This window comes from Taudactylus pleione, unplaced genomic scaffold (genome assembly GCF_031769625.1).
Source record: "Taudactylus pleione unplaced genomic scaffold, aTauple2 ptg000021l, whole genome shotgun sequence".
Classification (NCBI taxonomy): Eukaryota; Metazoa; Chordata; class Amphibia; order Anura; family Myobatrachidae; genus Taudactylus; species Taudactylus pleione.
In genome coordinates this window covers 15,867,501-15,887,833 of record NW_028284423.1, presented here as the reverse complement: position 1 = coordinate 15,887,833, position 20,333 = coordinate 15,867,501, and the positions used below count along the sequence as shown (strand labels likewise).

The 20,333-nt window shown below is 32.0% G+C and overlaps 13 non-coding genes across 13 annotated transcripts; all 13 read right to left on the bottom strand.

Moving 5' to 3' along the window:
- Positions 1–1,677: 1,677 nt before the first annotated feature.
- On the bottom strand, positions 1,678–1,749 carry TRNAC-GCA (transfer RNA cysteine (anticodon GCA)). The gene has a single exon. It is a non-coding gene; the product is annotated as a tRNA-Cys (tRNA).
- A 1,688-nt stretch (positions 1,750–3,437) lies between these two features.
- On the bottom strand, positions 3,438–3,509 carry TRNAC-GCA (transfer RNA cysteine (anticodon GCA)). The gene has a single exon. It is a non-coding gene; the product is annotated as a tRNA-Cys (tRNA).
- A 1,324-nt stretch (positions 3,510–4,833) lies between these two features.
- Positions 4,834–4,905, bottom strand: TRNAC-GCA (transfer RNA cysteine (anticodon GCA)). Its single transcript has one exon. It is a non-coding gene; the product is annotated as a tRNA-Cys (tRNA).
- A 1,323-nt stretch (positions 4,906–6,228) lies between these two features.
- Positions 6,229–6,300, bottom strand: TRNAC-GCA (transfer RNA cysteine (anticodon GCA)). Its single transcript has one exon. It is a non-coding gene; the product is annotated as a tRNA-Cys (tRNA).
- Positions 6,301–7,625: 1,325 nt separating this feature from the next.
- TRNAC-GCA (transfer RNA cysteine (anticodon GCA)) lies at positions 7,626–7,697 on the bottom strand. Its single transcript has one exon. It is a non-coding gene; the product is annotated as a tRNA-Cys (tRNA).
- Positions 7,698–9,021: 1,324 nt separating this feature from the next.
- On the bottom strand, positions 9,022–9,093 carry TRNAC-GCA (transfer RNA cysteine (anticodon GCA)). The gene has a single exon. It is a non-coding gene; the product is annotated as a tRNA-Cys (tRNA).
- A 1,668-nt stretch (positions 9,094–10,761) lies between these two features.
- TRNAC-ACA (transfer RNA cysteine (anticodon ACA)) lies at positions 10,762–10,833 on the bottom strand. The gene has a single exon. It is a non-coding gene; the product is annotated as a tRNA-Cys (tRNA).
- Positions 10,834–12,158: 1,325 nt separating this feature from the next.
- Positions 12,159–12,230, bottom strand: TRNAC-GCA (transfer RNA cysteine (anticodon GCA)). Its single transcript has one exon. It is a non-coding gene; the product is annotated as a tRNA-Cys (tRNA).
- A 1,325-nt stretch (positions 12,231–13,555) lies between these two features.
- On the bottom strand, positions 13,556–13,627 carry TRNAC-ACA (transfer RNA cysteine (anticodon ACA)). The gene has a single exon. It is a non-coding gene; the product is annotated as a tRNA-Cys (tRNA).
- A 1,689-nt stretch (positions 13,628–15,316) lies between these two features.
- TRNAC-GCA (transfer RNA cysteine (anticodon GCA)) lies at positions 15,317–15,388 on the bottom strand. Its single transcript has one exon. It is a non-coding gene; the product is annotated as a tRNA-Cys (tRNA).
- Positions 15,389–16,706: 1,318 nt separating this feature from the next.
- TRNAC-GCA (transfer RNA cysteine (anticodon GCA)) lies at positions 16,707–16,778 on the bottom strand. Its single transcript has one exon. It is a non-coding gene; the product is annotated as a tRNA-Cys (tRNA).
- Positions 16,779–18,103: 1,325 nt separating this feature from the next.
- Positions 18,104–18,175, bottom strand: TRNAC-ACA (transfer RNA cysteine (anticodon ACA)). Its single transcript has one exon. It is a non-coding gene; the product is annotated as a tRNA-Cys (tRNA).
- A 1,326-nt stretch (positions 18,176–19,501) lies between these two features.
- On the bottom strand, positions 19,502–19,573 carry TRNAC-GCA (transfer RNA cysteine (anticodon GCA)). The gene has a single exon. It is a non-coding gene; the product is annotated as a tRNA-Cys (tRNA).
- Between the last annotated feature and the right edge of the window lie 760 nt (positions 19,574–20,333).

Below are 20,333 nucleotides of genomic sequence, written 5' to 3'. Positions count from 1 at the left end.
AAGATTTTAAAAACATTCACTTTGCAGTCAGAAAGTATAGTTTTTTGTACTATATATGTTGTCTTATAGGATAAAAAATTAATATGTATATTTATGGTGATGCTTTGGAGTTATTAATCTGGGCTTGATTGCAGAGTTCACATAGGTGTAAGCTGTGAGCATGCTCAAAGAGGAACTTTGATCATCTAAAGCTCCAATTTGGTCAGTTATAGTGATATCAGGACATATTGTGACTTTATATTTTGGGAGGCCAAACAGAACTAAGAAAATACAAATTCTTAGCGACAAACCTATATACATTATTTCAAAAAGTAGCTGACAACAGTATATTGTTGCTAATAAAATAGGACATTTTGATTTTTGGGCTTGTGGGCTCAGGTGTTCAAAATTAATGTTTGATGCATAAACTCGAATGGCCTAGTTGCAAAATCAGTCTGAGATCAACCCCCAATTACATCAACAGTTCCAGAATACTGCAATGTAATTGCTAAATAATTCCTTATTTAATTATCAAAGAGGGTTAGTATTAAAGTACACATGTTTCATGTTCAGTTATATTATACTATTCTAAATATATTTCTATAGAAAGGACAGAAATTAAATTGCGGTTCTGAAACTGTTGGTGGGATTAGCGAATGAACTCAGACTGATATTGCAATAAGGCTTCTCCTACTTCTTCAGTTTAACCATTTGGGAAAGAAAGTACTTTTTTAAGAGAAACTAGGTAGGTCCTTTTATATTTGCCTTCTATAAATTATAATTTCTGTAAAAATCTCTATCAAAAAAATGAAATCTGCCACTCTAACTGTGCTATCAGGAAGTTTATAATGTTAAAGTATCATTATTTAAGTGATGCTTTTCCTTATTTAATTATCAATGAGGGTGAGTATTAAAGTACACATGTTTCATGTTCAGTTATATTATACTATTCTAAATATATTACTATAGAAAGGACAGAAATTAAATTGAGGTTCTGGAACTGTTGGTGGGATTAGGGATTGAACTCAGACTGATATTGCAATAAGGCTTCTCCTACTTCTTCAGTTTAAGCATTTGGGAAAGAAAGTACTTTTTTAAGAGAAACTAGGTAGGTCCTTTTATTTGCCTTCTATAAATTATAGATTTCTGTAAAAATCTCTATCAAATAAATGAAATCTGCCACTCTAACTGTGCTATCAGGAAGTTTATAATGTTAAAGTATCACTATTTAAGTGATGCTTTTCCTTATTTAATTATCAATGAGGGTGAGTATTAAAGTACACATGTTTCATGTTCAGTTATATTATACTATTCTAAATATATTACTATAGAAAGGACAGAAATTAAATTGAGGTTCTGGAACTGTTGGTGGGATTAGGGATTGAACTCAGACTGATATTGCAATAAGGCTTCTCCTACTTCTTCAGTTTATCCATTTGGGAAAGAAAGTACTTTTTTAAGAGAAACTAGGTAGGTCCTTTATATTTGCCTTCTAAAAATTCTAGATTTCTGTAAAAATCTCTATCAAAAAAATGAAATCTACCACTCTAACTGTGCTATAAGGAAGTATATAATGTTAAAGTTTCACTTTTTTTGCTTTCTTGCTCTTACTTGTGTTAGCTTTTCCTGTACTTGAGTTTCAAACTAGCTGTAAACTGCAAATTGATTCAGTACCTTTACACATTAAAAGCTAGGTAAAGGGGGTACCCGGATTTGAACCAGGGAACTCTCGATCTGCAGTCAAATGCTCTACCACTGAGATATACCCCCAATTGCGTACAAGATTTTAAAAACATTCACATTGCATTCAGAAAGTATAGGTGTTTGTACTATATATGTTGTCTTATAGGATAAAAAATTAATATGTATATTTATGGTGATGCTTTGGAGTTATTAATCTGGGCTTGATTGCAGAGTTCACATAGGTGTAAGCTGTGAGCATGCTCAAAGAGGAACTTTGATCATCTAAAGCTCCAATTTGGTCAGTTATAGTGACATAAGGACATATTGTGACTTTATATTTTGGGAGGCCAAACAGAACTAAGAAAATACAAATTCTTAGCGACAAACCTATATACATTATTTCAAAAAGTAGCTGACAACAGTATATTGTTGCTAATAAAATAGGACATTTTGATTTTTGGGCTTGTGGTCTCAGGTGTTCAAAATTAATGTTTGATGCATAAACTCGAATGGCCTAGTTGCAAAATCAGTCTGAGATCAACCCCCAATTACATCAACAGTTCCAGAATACTGCAATGTAATTGATAAATAATTCCTTATTTAATTATCAAAGAGGGTTAGTATTAAAGTACACATGTTTCATGTTCAGTTATATTATACTATTCTAAATATATTACTATAGAAAGGACAGAAATTAAATTGATGTTCTGAAACTGTTGGTGGGATTAGGGAATGAACTCAGACTGATATTGCAATAAGGCTTCTCCTACTTCTTCAGTTTAACCATTTGGGAAAGAAAGTACTTTTTTAAGAGAAACTAGGTAGGTCCTTTATATTTGCCTTCTATAAATTATAGATTTCTGTAAAAATCTCTATAAAAAAAATGAAATCTGCCACTCTAACTGTGCTATCAGGAAGTTTATAATGTTAAAGTATCACTATTTAAGTGATGCTTTTCCTTATTTAATTATCAAAGAGGGTGAGTATTAAAGTACACATTTTTCATGTTCAGTTATATTATACTATTCTAAATATATTACTATAGAAATGAGAGAAATTAAATCGAGGTTATGTAACTGTTTGTGGGATTAGGGATTGAACTCAGACTGATATTGCAATAAGGCTTCTCCTACTTCTTCAGTTTAACCATTTGGGAAAGAAAGTAATTTTTTAAGAGAAACTAGGTAGGTCCTTTATATTTGCCTTCTATAAATTATAGATTTCTGTAAAAATCTCTATCAAATAAATGAAATCTGCCACTCTAACTGTGCTATCAGGAAGTTTATAATGTTAAAGTATCACTATTTAAGTGATGCTTTTCCTTATTTAATTATCAATGAGGGTGAGTATTAAAGTACACATGTTTCATGTTCAGTTATATTATACTATTCTAAATATATTACTATAGAAAGGACAGAAATTAAATTGAGGTTCTGGAACTGTTGGTGGGATTAGGGATTGAACTCAGACTGATATTGCAATAAGGCTTCTCCTACTTCTTCAGTTTATCCATTTGGGAAAGAAAGTACTTTTTTAAGAGAAACTAGGTAGGTCCTTTATATTTGCCTTCTAAAAATTCTAGATTTCTGTAAAAATCTCTATCAAAAAAATTAAATCTACCACTCTAACTGTGCTTTAAGGAAGTATATAATGTTAAAGTTTCACTTTTTTTGTTTTCTTGCTCTTACATGTGTTAGCTTTTCCTGTACTTGAGTTTCAAACTAGATGTAAACTGCAAATTGATTCAGTACCTTTACACATTAAAAGCTAGGTAAAGGGGGCATCCGGATTTGAACCAGGGACCTGTCGATCTGCAGTCAAATGCTCTACCACTGAGCTATACCCCCAAATGCGTACAAAATTTTAAAACCATTCACATTGCAGTCAGAAAGTATAGGTGTTTGTACTATATATGTTGTCTTATAGGATAAAAAATTAATATGTATATTTATGGTGATGCTTTGGAGTTATTAATCTGGGCTTGATTGCAGAGTTCACATAGGTGTAAGCTGTGAGCATGCTCAAAAAGGAACTTTGATCATCTAAAGCTCCAATTTGGTCAGTTATAGTGACATCAGGACATATTGTGACTTATATTTTGGGAGGCCAAACAGAACTAAGAAAATACAAATTCTTAGCAACAAACCTATATAAATTATTTCAAAAAGTAGCTGTCAACAGTATATTATTGCTAATAAAATAGGACATTTTGATTTTTGGGCTTGTGGGCTCAGGTGTTCAAAATTAATGTTTGATGCATAAACTCGAATGTACTAGATGCAAAATCAGTCTGAGATCAACCCCCAATTACAACAACAGTTCCAGAATACTGCAATGTAATTGCTAAATAATTCCTTATTTAATTATCAAAGAGGGTTAGCATTAAAGTACACATGTTTCATGTTCAGTTATATTATACTATTCTAAATATATTACTATAGAAAGGACAGAAATTAAATTGAGGTTCTGGAACTGTTGGTGGGATTAGGGATTGAACTCAGACTGATATTGCAATAAGGCTTCTCCTACTTCTTCAGTTTAAGCATTTGGGAAAGAAAGTACTTTTTTAAGAGAAACTAGGTAGGTCCTTTATATTTGCCTCCTATAAATTATAGATTTCTGTAAAAATCTCTATCAAATAAATGAAATCTGCCACTCTAACTGTGCTATCAGGAAGTTTATAATGTTAAAGTATCACTATTTAAGTGATGCTTTTCCTTATTTAATTATCAAAGAGGGTGAGTATTAAAGTACACATGTTTCATGTTCAGTTATATTATACTATTCTAAATATATTACTATAGAAAGGACAGAAATTAAATTGAGGTTCTGGAACTGTTGGTGGGATTAGGGATTGAACTCAGACTGATATTGCAATAAGGCTTCTCCTACTTCTTCAGTTTATCCATTTGGGAAAGAAAGTACTTTTTTAAGAGAAACTAGGTAGGTCCTTTATATTTGCCTTCTAAAAATTCTAGATTTCTGTAAAAATCTCTATCAAAAAAATGAAATCTACCACTCTAACTGTGCTTTAAGGAAGTATATAATGTTAAAGTTTCACTTTTTTTGTTTTCTTGCTCTTACATGTGTTAGCTTTTCCTGTACTTGAGTTTCAAACTAGCTGTAAACTGCAAATTGATTCAGTACCTTTACACATTAAAAGCTAGGTAAAGGGGGCACCCGGATTTGAACCAGGGACCTGTCGATCTGCAGTCAAATGCTCTACCACTGAGCTATACCCCCAAATGCGTACAAAATTTTAAAACCATTCACATTGCAGTCAGAAAGTATAGGTGTTTGTACTATATATGTTGTCTTATAGGATAAAAAATTAATATGTATATTTATGGTGATGCTTTGGAGTTATTAATCTGGGCTTGATTGCAGAGTTCACATAGGTGTAAGCTGTGAGCATGCTCAAAAAGGAACTTTGATCATCTAAAGCTCCAATTTGGTCAGTTATAGTGACATCAGGACATATTGTGACTTATATTTTGGGAGGCCAAACAGAACTAAGAAAATACAAATTCTTAGCAACAAACCTATATAAATTATTTCAAAAAGTAGCTGTCAACAGTATATTATTGCTAATAAAATAGGACATTTTGATTTTTGGGCTTGTGGGCTCAGGTGTTCAAAATTAATGTTTGATGCATAAACTCGAATGTACTAGATGCAAAATCAGTCTGAGATCAACCCCCAATTACAACAACAGTTCCAGAATACTGCAATGTAATTGCTAAATAATTCCTTATTTAATTATCAAAGAGGGTTAGCATTAAAGTACACATGTTTCATGTTCAGTTATATTATACTATTCTAAATATATTACTATAGAAAGGACAGAAATTAAATTGCGGGTCTGAAACTGTTGGTGGGATTAGGGAGTGAACTCAGAATGATATTGCAATAAGGCTTCTCCTACTTCTTCAGTTTAACCATTTGGGAAAGAAAGTACTTTTTTAAGAGAAACTAGGTAGGTCCTTTATATTTGCCTTCTATAAATTATAGATTTCTGTAAAAATCTCTATCAAAAAAATGAAATCTGCCACTCTAACTGTGCTATCAAGAAGTTTATAATGTTAAAGTATCATTATTTAAGTGATGCTTTTCCTTATTTAATTATCAAAGAGGGTGAGTATTAAAGTACACATGTTTCATGTTCAGTTATATTATACTATTCTAAATATATTACTATAGAAAGGACAGAAATTAAATTGAGGTTCTGGAACTGTTGGTGGGATTAGGGAATGAACTCAGACTGATATTGCAATAAGGCTTCTCCTACTTCTTCAGTTTATCCATTTGGGAAAGAAAGTACTTTTTTAAGAGAAACTAGGTAGGTCCTTTATATTTGCCTTCTAAAAATTCTAGATTTCTGTAAAAATCTCAATAAAAAAATGAAATCTACCACTCTAACTGTGCTATTAGGAAGTATATAATGTTAAAGTTTCACTTTTTTTGTTTTCTTGCACTTACTTGTGTTAGCTTTTCCTGTACTTGAGTTTCAAACTAGCTGTAAACTGCAAATTGATTCAGTACCTTTACACATTAAAAGCTAGGCAAAGGGGGTACCTGGATTTGAACCAGGGAACTCTCGATCTGCAGTCAAATGCTCTACCTCTGAGATATACCCCCAATTGCGTACAAGATTTTAAAAACATTCACATTACAGTCAGAAAGTATAGGTGTTTGTACTATATATGTTGTCTTATAGGATAAAAAATTAATATGTATATTTATGGTGATGCTTTGGAGTTAATAATCTGGGCTTGATTGCAGAGTTCACATAGGTGTAAGCTGTGAGCATGCTCAAAGAGGAACTTTGATCATCTAAAGCTCCAATTTGGTCAGTTATAGTGACATCAGGACATATTGTGACTTTATATTTTGGGAGGCCAAACAGAACTAAGAAAATACAAATTCTTAGCGACAAACCAATATACATTATTTCAAAAAGTAGCTGACAACAGTATATTGTTGCTAATAAAATAGGACATTTTGATTTTTGGGCTTGTGGGCTCAGGTGTTCAAAATTAATGTTTGATGCATAAACTCGAATGGCCTAGTTGCAAAATCAGTCTGAGATCAACCCCCAATTACATCAACAGTTCCAGAATACTGCAATGTAATTGCTAAATAATTCCTTATTTAATTATCAAAGAGGGTTAGTATTAAAGTACACATGTTTCATGTTCAGTTATATTATACTATTCTAAATATATTACTATAGAAAGGACAGAAATTTAATTGCGGTTCTGAAACTGTTGGTGGGATTAGGGAGTGAACTCAGAATGATATTGCAATAAGGCTTCTCCTACTTCTTCAGTTTAACCATTTGGGAAAGAAAGTACTTTTTTAAGAGAAACTAGGTAGGTCCTTTATATTTGCCTTCTATAAATTATAGATTTCTGTAAAAATCTCTATCAAAAAAATGAAATCTGCCACTCTAACTGTGCTATCGAGAAGTTTATAATGTTAAAGTATCATTATTTAAGTGATGCTTTTCCTTATTTAATTATCAAAGAGGGTGAGTATTAAAGTACACATGTTTCATGTTCAGTTATATTATACTATTCTAAATATATTACTATAGAAAGGACAGAAATTAAATTGAGGTTCTGGAACTGTTGGTGGGATTAGGGATTGAACTCAGACTGATATTGCAATAAGGCTTCTCCTACTTCTTCAGTTTATCCATTTGGGAAAGAAAGTACTTTTTTAAGAGAAACTAGGTAGGTCCTTTATATTTGCCTTCTAAAAATTCTAGATTTCTGTAAAAATCTCAATCAAAAAAATGAAATCTACCACTCTAACTGTGCTATAAGGAAGTATATAATGTTAAAGTTTCACTTTTTTTGTTTTCTTGCACTTACTTGTGTTAGCTTTTCCTGTACTTGAGTTTCAAACTAGCTGTAAACTGCAAATTGATTCAGTACCTTTACACATTAAAAGCTAGGTAAAGGGGGTACCCGGATTTGAACCAGGGAACTCTCGATCTGCAGTCAAATGCTCTACCACTGAGATATACCCCCAATTGCGTACAAGATTTTAAAAACATTCACATTGCAGTCAGAATGTATAGGTGTTTGTACTAAATATGTTGTCTTATAGGATAAAAAATTAATATGTATATTTATGGTGATGCTTTGGAGTTATTAATCTGGGCTTGATTGCAGAGTTCACATAGGTGTAAGCTGTGAGCATGCTCAAAGAGGAACTTTGATCATCTAAAGCTCCAATTTGGTCAGTTATAGTGATATCAGGACATATTGTGACTTTATATTTTGGGAGGCCAAACAGAACTAAGAAAATACAAATTCTTAGCGACAAACCTATATACATTATTTCAAAAAGTAGCTGACAACAGTATATTGTTGCTAATAAAATAGGACATTTTGATTTTTGGGCTTGTGGGCTCAGGTGTTCAAAATTAATGTTTGATGCATAAACTCGAATGGCCTAGTTGCAAAATCAGTCTGAGATCAACCCCCAATTACATCAACAGTTCCAGAATACTGCAATGTAATTGCTAAATAATTCCTTATTTAATTATCAAAGAGGGTTAGTATTAAAGTACACATGTTTCATGTTCAATTATATTATACTATTCTAAATATATTACTATAGAAAGGACAGAAATTAAATTGCGGTTCTGAAACTGTTGGTGGGATTAGGGAATGAACTCAGACTGATATTGCAATAAGGCTTCTCCTACTTCTTCAGTTTAACCATTTGGGAAAGAAAGTACTTTTTTAAGAGAAACTAGGTAGGTCCTTTATATTTGCCTTCTATAAATTATAGATTTCTGTAAAAATCTCTATCAAAAAAATGAAATCTGCCACTCTAACTGTGCTATCAGGAAGTTTATAATGTTAAAGTAACATTATTTAAGTGATGCTTTTCCTTATTTAATTATCAATGAGGGTGAGTATTAAAGTACACATGTTTCATGTTCAGTTATATTATACTATTCTAAATATATTACTATAGAAAGGACAGAAATTAAATTGAGGTTCTGGAACTGTTGGTGGGATTAGGGATTGAACTCAGACTGATATTGCAATAAGGCTTCTCCTACTTCTTCAGTTTATCCATTTGGGAAAGAAAGTACTTTTTTAAGAGAAACTAGGTAGGTCCTTTATATTTGCCTTCTAAAAATTCTAGATTTCTGTAAAAATCTCAATAAAAAAATGAAATCTACCACTCTAACTGTGCTATAAGGAAGTATATAATGTTAAATTTTCACTTTTTTTGTTTTCTTGCACTTACTTGTGTTAGCTTTTCCTGTACTTGAGTTTCAAACTAGCTGTAAACTGCAAATTGATTCAGTACCTTTACACATTAAAAGCTAGGCAAAGGGGGTACCTGGATTTGAACCAGGGAACTCTCGATCTGCAGTCAAATGCTCTACCTCTGAGATATACCCCCAATTGCGTACAAGATTTTAAAAACATTCACATTACAGTCAGAAAGTATAGGTGTTTGTACTATATATGTTGTCTTATAGGATAAAAAATTAATATGTATATTTATGGTGATGCTTTTGAGTTATTAATCTGGGCTTGATTGCAGAGTTCACATAGGTGTAAGCTGTGAGCATGCTCAAAGAGGAACTTTGATCATCTAAAGCTCCAATTTGGTCAGTTATAGTGACATCAGGACATATTGTGACTTTATATTTTGGGAGGCCAAACAGAACTAAGAAAATACAAATTCTTAGCGACAAACCTATATACATTATTTCAAAAAGTAGCTGACAACAGTATATTGTTGCTAATAAAATAGGACATTTTGATTTTTGGGCTTGTGGGCTCAGGTGTTCAAAATTAATGTTTGATGCATAAACTCAAATGGCCTAGTTGCAAAATCAGTCTGAGATCAACCCCCAATTACATCAACAGTTCCAGAATACTGCAATGTAATTGCTAAATAATTCCTTATTTAATTATCTAAGAGGGTTAGTATTAAAGTACACATGTTTCATGTTCAGTTATATTATACTATTCTAAATATATTACTATAGAAAGGACAGAAATTAAATTGCGGTTCTGAAACTGTTGGTGGGATTAGGGAATGAACTCAGACTGATATTGCAATAAGGCTTCTCCTACTTCTTCAGTTTAACCATTTGGGAAAGAAAGTACTTTTTTAAGAGAAACTAGGTAGGTCCTTTATATTTGCCTTCTATAAATTATAGATTTCTGTAAAAATCTCTATCAAAAAAATGAAATCTGCCACTCTAACTGTGCTATCAGGAAGTTTATAATGTTAAAGTATCACTATTTAAGTGATGCTTTTCCTTATTTAATTATCAATGAGGATGACATGTTCAGTTATATTATACTATTCTAAATATATTACTATAGAAATGACAGAAATTAAATCGAGGTTCTGGAACTGTTTGTGGGATTAGGGATTGAACTCAGACTGAAATTGCAATAAGGCTTCTCCTACTTCTTCAGTTTAACCATTTGGGAAAGAAAGTACTTTTTTAAGAGAAACTAGGTAGGTCCTTTATATTTGCCTTCTATAAATTATAGATTTCTGAAAAAATCTCTATCAAATAAATGAAATCTGCCACTCTAACTGTGCTATCAGGAAGTTTATAATGTTAAAGTATCACTATTTAAGTGATGCTTTTCCTTATTTAATTATCAATGAGGGTGAGTATTAAAATACACATGTTTCATGTTCAGTTATATTATACTATTCTAAATATATTACTTTAGAAAGGACAGAAATTAAATCGAGGTTCTGGAACTGTTGGTGGGATTAGGGATTGAAGTTAGACTGATATTGCAATATGGCTTCTCCTACTTCTTCAGTTTAACCATTTGGGAAAGAAAGTACTTTTTTAAGAGAAACTAGGTAGATCCTTTATATTTGCCTTCTATAAATTATAGATTTCTGTAAAAATCTCTATCAAAAAAATGAAATCTACCACTCTAACTGTGCTATCAGGAAGTATATAATGTTAAAGTTTAACTTTTTTTGTTTTCTTGCTCTTACTTGTGTTAGCTTTTCCTGTACTTGAGTTTCAAACTAGCTGTAAACTGCAAATTGGTTCAGTACCTTTACACATTAAAAGCTAGGTAAAGAGGGCACCCAGATTTGAACCAGGGACCTCTTGATCTGTAGTCGAATGCTCTACCACTGAGCTATACCCCCAATTGCGTACAAGATTTTAAAACCATTCACATTGCAGTTAGAAAGTATAGGTGTTTGTACTATATATGTTGTCTTATAGGATAAAAAATTAATATGTATATTTATGGTGATGCTTTGGAGTTATTAATCTGGGCTTGATTGCAGAGTTCACATAGGTGTAAGCTGTGAGCATGCTCAAAAAGGAACTTTGATCATCTAAAGCTCCAATTTGGTCAGTTATAGTGATATCAGGACATATTGTGTCTTTATATTTTGGGAGGCCAAACAGAACTAAGAAAATACAAATTCTTAGCAACAAACCTATATAAATTATTTCAAAAAGTAGCTGACAACAGTATATTATTGCTAATAAAATAGGACATTTTGATTTTTGGGCTTGTGGGCTCAGGTGTTCAAAATTAATGTTTGATGCATAAACTCGAATGGCCTAGTTGCAAAATCAGTCTGAGATCAACCCCCAATTACAACAACAGTTCCAGAATACTGCAATGTAATTGCTAAATAATTCCTTATTTAATTATCAAAGAGGGTGAGTATTAAAGTACACATGTTTCATGTTCAGTTATATTATACTATTCTAAATATATTACTATAGAAAGGACAGAAATTAAATTGAGGTTCTGGAACTGTTGGTGGGATTAGGGATTGAACTCAGACTGATATTGCAATAAGGCTTCTCCTACTTCTTCAGTTTAAGCATTTGGGAAAGAAAGTACTTTTTTAAGAGAAACTAGGTAGGTCCTTTATATTTGCCTCCTATAAATTATAGATTTCTGTAAAAATCTCTATCAAAAAAATGAAATCTGCCACTCTAACTGTGCTATCAGGAAGTTTATAATGTTAAAGTATCACTATTTAAGTGATGCTTTTCCTTATTTAATTATCAAAGAGGGTGAGTATTAAAGTACACATGTTTCATGTTCAGTTATATTATACTATTCTAAATATATTACTATAGAAAGGACAGAAATTAAATTGAGGTTCTGGAACTGTTGGTGGGATTAGGGATTGAACTCAGACTGATATTGCAATAAGGCTTCTCCTACTTCTTCAGTTTAAGCATTTGGGAAAGAAAGTACTTTTTTAAGAGAAACTAGGTAGGTCCTTTATATTTGCCTTCTATAAATTATTGATTTCTGTAAAAATCTCTATCAAAAAAATTAAATCTACCACTCTAACTGTGCTATCAGGAAGTATATAATGTTAAAGTTTCACTTTTTTTGTTTTCTTGCTCTTAGTTGTGTTAGCTTTTCCTGTACATGAGTTTCAAACTAGCTGTAAACTGCAAATTGATTCAGTACCTTTACACATTAAAAGCTAGGTAAAGGTGGCATCCAGATTTGAACCAGGGACCTCTCGATCTGCAGTCGAATGCTCTACCACTGAGCTATACCACCAATTGCATACAAGATTTTAAAACCATTCACATTGCAGTCAGAAAGTATAGGTGTTTGTACTATATATGTTGTCTTATAGGATAAAAAATTAATATGTATATTTATGGTGATGCTTTGGATTTATTAATCTGGGCTTGATTGCAGAGTTCACATAGGTGTAAGCTGTGAGCATGCTCAAAAAGGAACTTTGATCATCTAAAGCTCCAATTTGGTCAGTTATAGTGATATCAGGACATATTGTGTCTTTATATTTTGGGAGGCCAAACAGAACTAAGAAAATACAAATTCTTAGCAACAAACCTATATAAATTATTTCAAAAAGTAGCTGACAACAGTATATTATTGCTAATAAAATAGGACATTTTGATTTTTGGGCTTGTGGGCTCAGGTGTTCAAAATTAATGTTTGATGCATAAACTCGAATGGCCTAGTTGCAAAATCAGTCTGAGATCAACCCCCAATTACAACAACAGTTCCAGAATACTGCAATGTAATTGCTAAATAATTCCTTATTTAATTATCAAAGAGGGTGAGTATTAAAGTACACATGTTTCATGTTCAGTTATATTATACTATTCTAAATATATTACTATAGAAAGGACAGAAATTAAATTGAGGTTCTGGAACTGTTGGTGGGATTAGGGATTGAACTCAGACTGATATTGCAATAAGGCTTCTCCTACTTCTTCAGTTTAAGCATTTGGGAAAGAAAGTACTTTTTTAAGAGAAACTAGGTAGGTCCTTTATATTTGCCTCCTATAAATTATAGATTTCTGTAAAAATCTCTATCAAAAAAATGAAATCTGCCACTCTAACTGTGCTATCAGGAAGTTTATAATGTTAAAGTATCACTATTTAAGTGATGCTTTTCCTTATTTAATTATCAAAGAGGGTGAGTATTAAAGTACACATGTTTCATGTTCAGTTATATTATACTATTCTAAATATATTTCTATAGAAATGAGAGAAATTAAATCGAGGTTATTGAACTGTTTGTGGGATTAGGGATTGAACTCAGACTGATATTGCAATAAGGCTTCTCCTACTTCTTCAGTTTAACCATTTGGGAAAGAAAGTACTTTTTTAAGAGAAACTAGGTAGATCCTTTATATTTTCCTTCTATAAATTATAGATTTCTGTAAAAATCTCTATCAAAAAAATGAAATCTACCACTCTAACTGTGCTATCAGGAAGTATATAATGTTAAAGTTTAACTTTTTTTGTTTTCTTGCTCTTACTTGTGTTAGCTTTTCCTGTACTTGAGTTTCAAACTAGCTGTAAACTGCAAATTGGTTCAGTACCTTTACACATTAAAAGCTAGGTAAAGGGGGCACCCAGATTTGAACCAGGGACCTCTTGATCTGTAGTCGAATGCTCTACCACTGAGATATACCCCCAATTGCGTACAAGATTTTAAAACCATTCACATTGCAGTCAGAAAGTATAGGTGTTTGTACTATATATGTTGTCTTATAGGATAAAAAATTAATATGTATATTTATGGTGATTCTTTGGAGTTATTAATCTGAGCTTGATTGCAGAGTTCACATAGGTGTAAGCTGTGAGCATGCTCAAAAAGGAACTTTGATCATCTAAAGCTCCAATTTGGTCAGTTATAGTGACATCAGGATATATTGTGACTTTATATTTTGGGAGGCCAAACAGAACTAAGAAAATACAAATTCTTAGCAACAAACCTATATAAATTATTTCAAAAAGTAGCTGTCAACAGTATACTATTGCTAATAAAATAGGACATTTTGATTTTTGGGCTTCTGGGCTCAGGTGTTCAAAATTAATGTTTGATGCATAAACTCGAATGGCCTAGTTGCACAATCAGTCTGAGATCAACCCCCAATTACAACAACAGTTCCAGAATACTGCAATGTAATTGCTAAATAATTCCTTATTTAATTATCAAAGAGGGTGAGTATTAAAGTACACATGTTTCATGTTCAGTTATATTATACTATTCTAAATATATTACTATAGAAATGAGAGAAATTAAATCGAGGTTATGGAACTGTTTGTGGGATTAGGGATTGAACTCAGACTGATATTGCAATAAGGCTTCTCCTACTTCTTCAGTTTAACCATTTGGGAAACAAAGTACTTTTTTAAGAGAAACTAGGTAGGTCCTTTATATTTGCCTTCTATAAATTATTGATTTCTGTAAAAATCTCTATCAAATAAAAGAAATCTGCCACTCTAACTGTGCTATCAGGAAGTTTATAATGTTAAAGTATCACTTTTTAAGTGATGCTTTTCCTTATTTAATTATCAATGAGGGTGAGTATTAAAGTACACATGTTTCATGTTCAGTTATATTATACTATTCTAAATATATTACTATAGAAAGGACAGAAATTAAATTGAGGTTCTGGAACTGTTGGTGGGATTAGGGATTGAACTCAGACTGATATTGCAATAAGGCTTCTCCTACTTCTTCAGTTTAACCATTTGGGAAAGAAAGTACTTTTTTAAGAGAAACTAGGTAGGTCCTTTATATTTGCCTTCTATAAATTATAGATTTCTGTAAAAATCTCTATCAAAAAAATGAAATCTGCCACTCTAACTGTGCTATCAGGAAGTTTATAATGTTAATGTATCACTTTTTAAGTGATGCTTTTCCTTATTTAATTATCAATGAGGGTGAGTATTAAAGTACACATGTTTCATGTTCAGTTATATTATACTATTCTAAATATATTACTATAGAAAGGACAGAAATTAAATTGAGGTTCTGGAACTGTTGGTGGGATTAGGGATTGAACTCAGACTGATATTGCAATAAGGCTTCTCCTACTTCTTCAGTTTATCCATTTGGGAAAGAAAGTACTTTTTTAAGAGAAACTAGGTAGGTCCTTTATATTTGCCTTCTATGAATTATTGATTTCTGTAAAAATCTCTATCAAAAAAATGAAATCTACCACTCTAACTGTGCTATCAGGAAGTATATAATGTTAAAGTTTCACTTTTTTTAGTTTTCTAGTTCTTACTTGTGTTAGCTTTTCCTGTACTTGAGTTTCAAACTAGCTGTAAACTGCAAATTGATTCAGTACCTTTACAAATTAAAAGCTAGGTAAAGGGGGCACCCAGATTTGAACCAGGGACCTCTCGATCTGCAGTCGAATGCTCTACCACTGAGCTATACCACCAATTGCTTACAAGATTTTAAAACCATTCACATTGCAGTCAGAAAGTATAGGTGTTTGTACTATATATGTTGTCTTATAGGATAAATATGTATATTTATGGTGATGCTTTGGAGTTATTAATCTGGGCTTGATTGCAGAGTTCACATAGGTGTAAGCTGTGAGCATGCTCAAAAAGGAACTTTGATCATCTAAAGCTCCAATTTGGTCAGTTATAGTGATATCAGGACATATTGTGTTTTTATATTTTGGGAGGCCAAACAGAACTAAGAAAATACAAATTCTTAGCAACAAACCTATATAAATTATTTCAAAAAGTAGCTGACAACAGTATATTATTGCTAATAAAATAGGACATTTTGATTTTTGGGCTTGTGGGCTCAGGTGTTCAAAATTAATGTTTGATGCATAAACTCGAATGGCCTAGTTGCAAAATCAGTCTGAGATCAACCCCCAATTACAACAACAGTTCCAGAATACTGCAATGTAATTGCTAAATAATTCCTTATTTAATTATCAAAGAGGGTGAGTATTAAAGTACACATGTTTCATGTTCAGTTATATTATACTATTCTAAATATATTACTATAGAAAGGACAGAAATTAAATTGAGGTTCTGGAACTGTTGGTGGGATTAGGGATTGAACTCAGACTGATATTGCAATAAGGCTTCTCCTACTTCTTCAGTTTAAGCATTTGGGAAAGAAAGTACTTTTTTAAGAGAAACTAGGTAGGTCCTTTATATTTGCCTCCTATAAATTATAGATTTCTGTAAAAATCTCTATCAAAAAAATGAAATCTGCCACTCTAACTGTGCTATCAGGAAGTTTATAATGTTAAAGTATCACTATTTAAGTGATGCTTTTCCTTATTTAATTATCAAAGAGGGTGAGTATTAAAGTACACATGTTTCATGTTCAGTTATATTATACTATTCTAAATATATTACTATAGAAAGGACAGAAATTAAATTGAGGTTCTGGAACTGTTGGTGGGATTAGGGATTGAACTCAGACTGATATTGCAATAAGGCTTCTCCTACTTCTTCAGTTTAAGCATTTGGGAAAGAAAGTACTTTTTTAAGAGAAACTAGGTAGGTCCTTTATATTTGCCTTCTATAAATTATTGATTTCTGTAAAAATCTCTATCAAAAAAATTAAATCTACCACTCTAACTGTGCTATCAGGAAGTTTATAATGTTAAAGTTTCACTTTTTTTGTTTTCTTGCTCTTAGTTGTGTTAGCTTTTCCTGTACATGAGTTTCAAACTAGCTGTAAACTGCAAATTGATTCAGTACCTTTACACATTAAAAGCTAGGTAAAGGTGGCATCCAGATTTGAACCAGGGACCTCTCGATCTGCAGTCGAATGCTCTACCACTGAGCTATACCACCAATTGCATACAAGATTTTAAAACCATTCACATTGCAGTCAGAAAGTATAGGTGTTTGTACTATATATGTTGTCTTATAGGATAAAAAATTAATATGTATATTTATGGTGATGCTTTGGATTTATTAATCTGGGCTTGATTGCAGAGTTCACATAGGTGTAAGCTGTGAGCATGCTCAAAAAGGAACTTTGATCATCTAAAGCTCCAATTTGGTCAGTTATAGTGATATCAGGACATATTGTGTCTTTATATTTTGGGAGGCCAAACAGAACTAAGAAAATACAAATTCTTAGCAACAAACCTATATAAATTATTTCAAAAAGTAGCTGACAACAGTATATTATTGCTAATAAAATAGGACATTTTGATTTTTGGGCTTGTGGGCTCAGGTGTTCAAAATTAATGTTTGATGCATAAACTCGAATGGCCTAGTTGCAAAATCAGTCTGAGATCAACCCCCAATTACAACAACAGTTCCAGAATACTGCAATGTAATTGCTAAATAATTCCTTATTTAATTATCAAAGAGGGTGAGTATTAAAGTACACATGTTTCATGTTCAGTTATATTATACTATTCTAAATATATTACTATAGAAAGGACAGAAATTAAATTGAGGTTCTGGAACTGTTGGTGGGATTAGGGATTGAACTCAGACTGATATTGCAATAAGGCTTCTCCTACTTCTTCAGTTTAAGCATTTGGGAAAGAAAGTACTTTTTTAAGAGAAACTAGGTAGGTCCTTTATATTTGCCTCCTATAAATTATAGATTTCTGTAAAAATCTCTATCAAAAAAATGAAATCTGCCACTCTAACTGTGCTATCAGGAAGTTTATAATGTTAAAGTATCACTATTTAAGTGATGCTTTTCCTTATTTAATTATCAAAGAGGGTGAGTATTAAAGTACACATGTTTCATGTTCAGTTATATTATACTATTCTAAATATATTACTATAGAAATGAGAGAAATTAAATCGAGGTTATTGAACTGTTTGTGGGATTAGGGATTGAACTCAGACTGATATTGCAATAAGGCTTCTCCTACTTCTTCAGTTTAACCATTTGGGAAAGAAAGTACTTTTTTAAGAGAAACTAGGTAGATCCTTTATATTTTCCTTCTATAAATTATAGATTTCTGTAAAAATCTCTATCAAAAAAATGAAATCTACCACTCTAACTGTGCTATCAGGAAGTATATAATGTTAAAGTTTAACTTTTTTTGTTTTCTTGCTCTTACTTGTGTTAGCTTTTCCTGTACTTGAGTTTCAAACTAGCTGTAAACTGCAAATTGGTTCAGTACCTTTACACATTAAAAGCTAGGTAAAGGGGGCACCCAGATTTGAACCAGGGACCTCTTGATCTGTAGTCGAATGCTCTACCACTGAGATATACCCCCAATTGCGTACAAGATTTTAAAACCATTCACATTGCAGTCAGAAAGTATAGGTGTTTGTACTATATATGTTGTCTTATAGGATAAAAAATTAATATGTATATTTATGGTGATGCTTTGGAGTTATTAATCTGGGCTTGATTGCAGAGTTCACATAGGTGTAAGCTGTGAGCATGCTCAAAAAGGAACTTTGATCATCTAAAGCTCCAATTTGGTCAGTTATAGTGACATCAGGACATATTGTGACTTTATATTTTGGGAGGCCAAACAGAACTAAGAAAATACAAATTTTTAGCAACAAACCTATATAAATTATTTCAAAAAGTAGCTGTCAACAGTATATTATTGCTAATAAAATAGGACATTTTGATTTTTGGGCTTGTGGGCTCAGGTGTTCAAAATTAATGTTTGATACATAAACTCGAATGTACTAGATGCAAAATCAGTCTGAGATCAACCCCCAATTACAACAACAGTTCCAGAATACTGCAATGTAATTGCTAAATAATTTCTTATTTAATTATCAAAGAGGGTTAGTATTAAAGTACACTTGTTTCATGTTAAGTTATATTATACTATTCTAAATATATTACTATAGAAAGGACAGAAATTAAATTGAGGTTCTGAAACTGTTGGTGGGATTAGGGATTGAACTCAGACTGATATTGCAATAAGGCTTCTCCTACTTCTTCAGTTTAAGCATTTGGGAAAGAAAGTACTTTTTTAAGAGAAACTAGGTAGGTCCTTTATATTTGCCTCCTATAAATTATAGATTTCTGTAAAAATCTCTATCAAAAAAATGAAATCTGCCACTCTAACTGTGCTATCAGGAAGTTTCTAATGTTAAAGTATCACTATTTAAGTGATGCTTTTCCTTATTTAATTATCAAAGAGGATGAGTATTAAAGTACACATGTTTCATGTTCAGTTATATTATACTATTCTAAATATATTACTATAGAAATGAGAGAAAGTAAATCGAGGTTATGGAACTGTTTGTGGGATTAGGGATTGAACTCAGACTGATATTGCAATAAGGCTTCTCCTACTTCTTCAGTTTATCCATTTGGGAAAGAAAGTTCTTTTTTAAGAGAAACTAGGTAGGTCCTTTATATTTGCCTTCTAAAAATTATTGATTTCTGTAAAAATCTCTATCAAAAAAATGAAATCTACCACTCTAACTGGGCTATCAGGAAGTATATAAGGTTAAAGTTTCACTTTTTTTAGTTTTCTTGCTCTTACTTGTGTTAGCTTTTCCTGTACTTGAGTTTCAAACTAGCTGTAAACTGCAAAATGATTCAGTACCTTTACAAATTAAAAGCTAGGTAAAGGGGGCACCCAGATTTGAACCAGGGACCTCTCGATCTGCAGTCGAATGCTCTACCACTGAGCTATACCACCAATTGCTTACAAGATTTTAAAACCATTCACATTGCAGTCAGAAAGTATAGGTGTTTGTACTATATATGTTGTCTTATAGGATAAAAAGTTAATATGTATATTTATGGTGATGCTTTGGAGTTATTAATCTGGGCTTGATTGCAGAGTTCACATAGGTGTAAGCTGTGAGCATGCTCAAAAAGGAACTTTGATCATCTAAAGCTCCAATTTGGTCAGTTATAGTGATATCAGGACATATTGTGTCTTTATATTTTGGGAGGCCAAACAGAACTAAGAAAATACAAATTCTTAGCAACAAACCTATATAAATTATTTCAAAAAGTAGCTGACAACAGTATATTATTGCTAATAAAATAGGACATTTTGATTTTTGGGCTTGTGGGCTCAGGTGTTCAAAATTAATGTTTGATGCATAAACTCGAATGGCCTAGTTGCAAAATCAGTCTGAGATCAACCCCCAATTACAACAACAGTTCCAGAATACTGCAATGTAATTGCTAAATAATTCCTTATTTAATTATCAAAGAGGGTGAGTATTAAAGTACACATGTTTCATGTTCAGTTATATTATACTATTCTAAATATATTACTATAGAAAGGACAGAAATTAAATTGAGGTTCTGGAACTGTTGGTGGGATTAGGGATTGAACTCAGACTGATATTGCAATAAGGCTTCTCCTACTTCTTCAGTTTAAGCATTTGGGAAAGAAAGTACTTTTTTAAGAGAAACTAGGTAGGTCCTTTATATTTGCCTCCTAT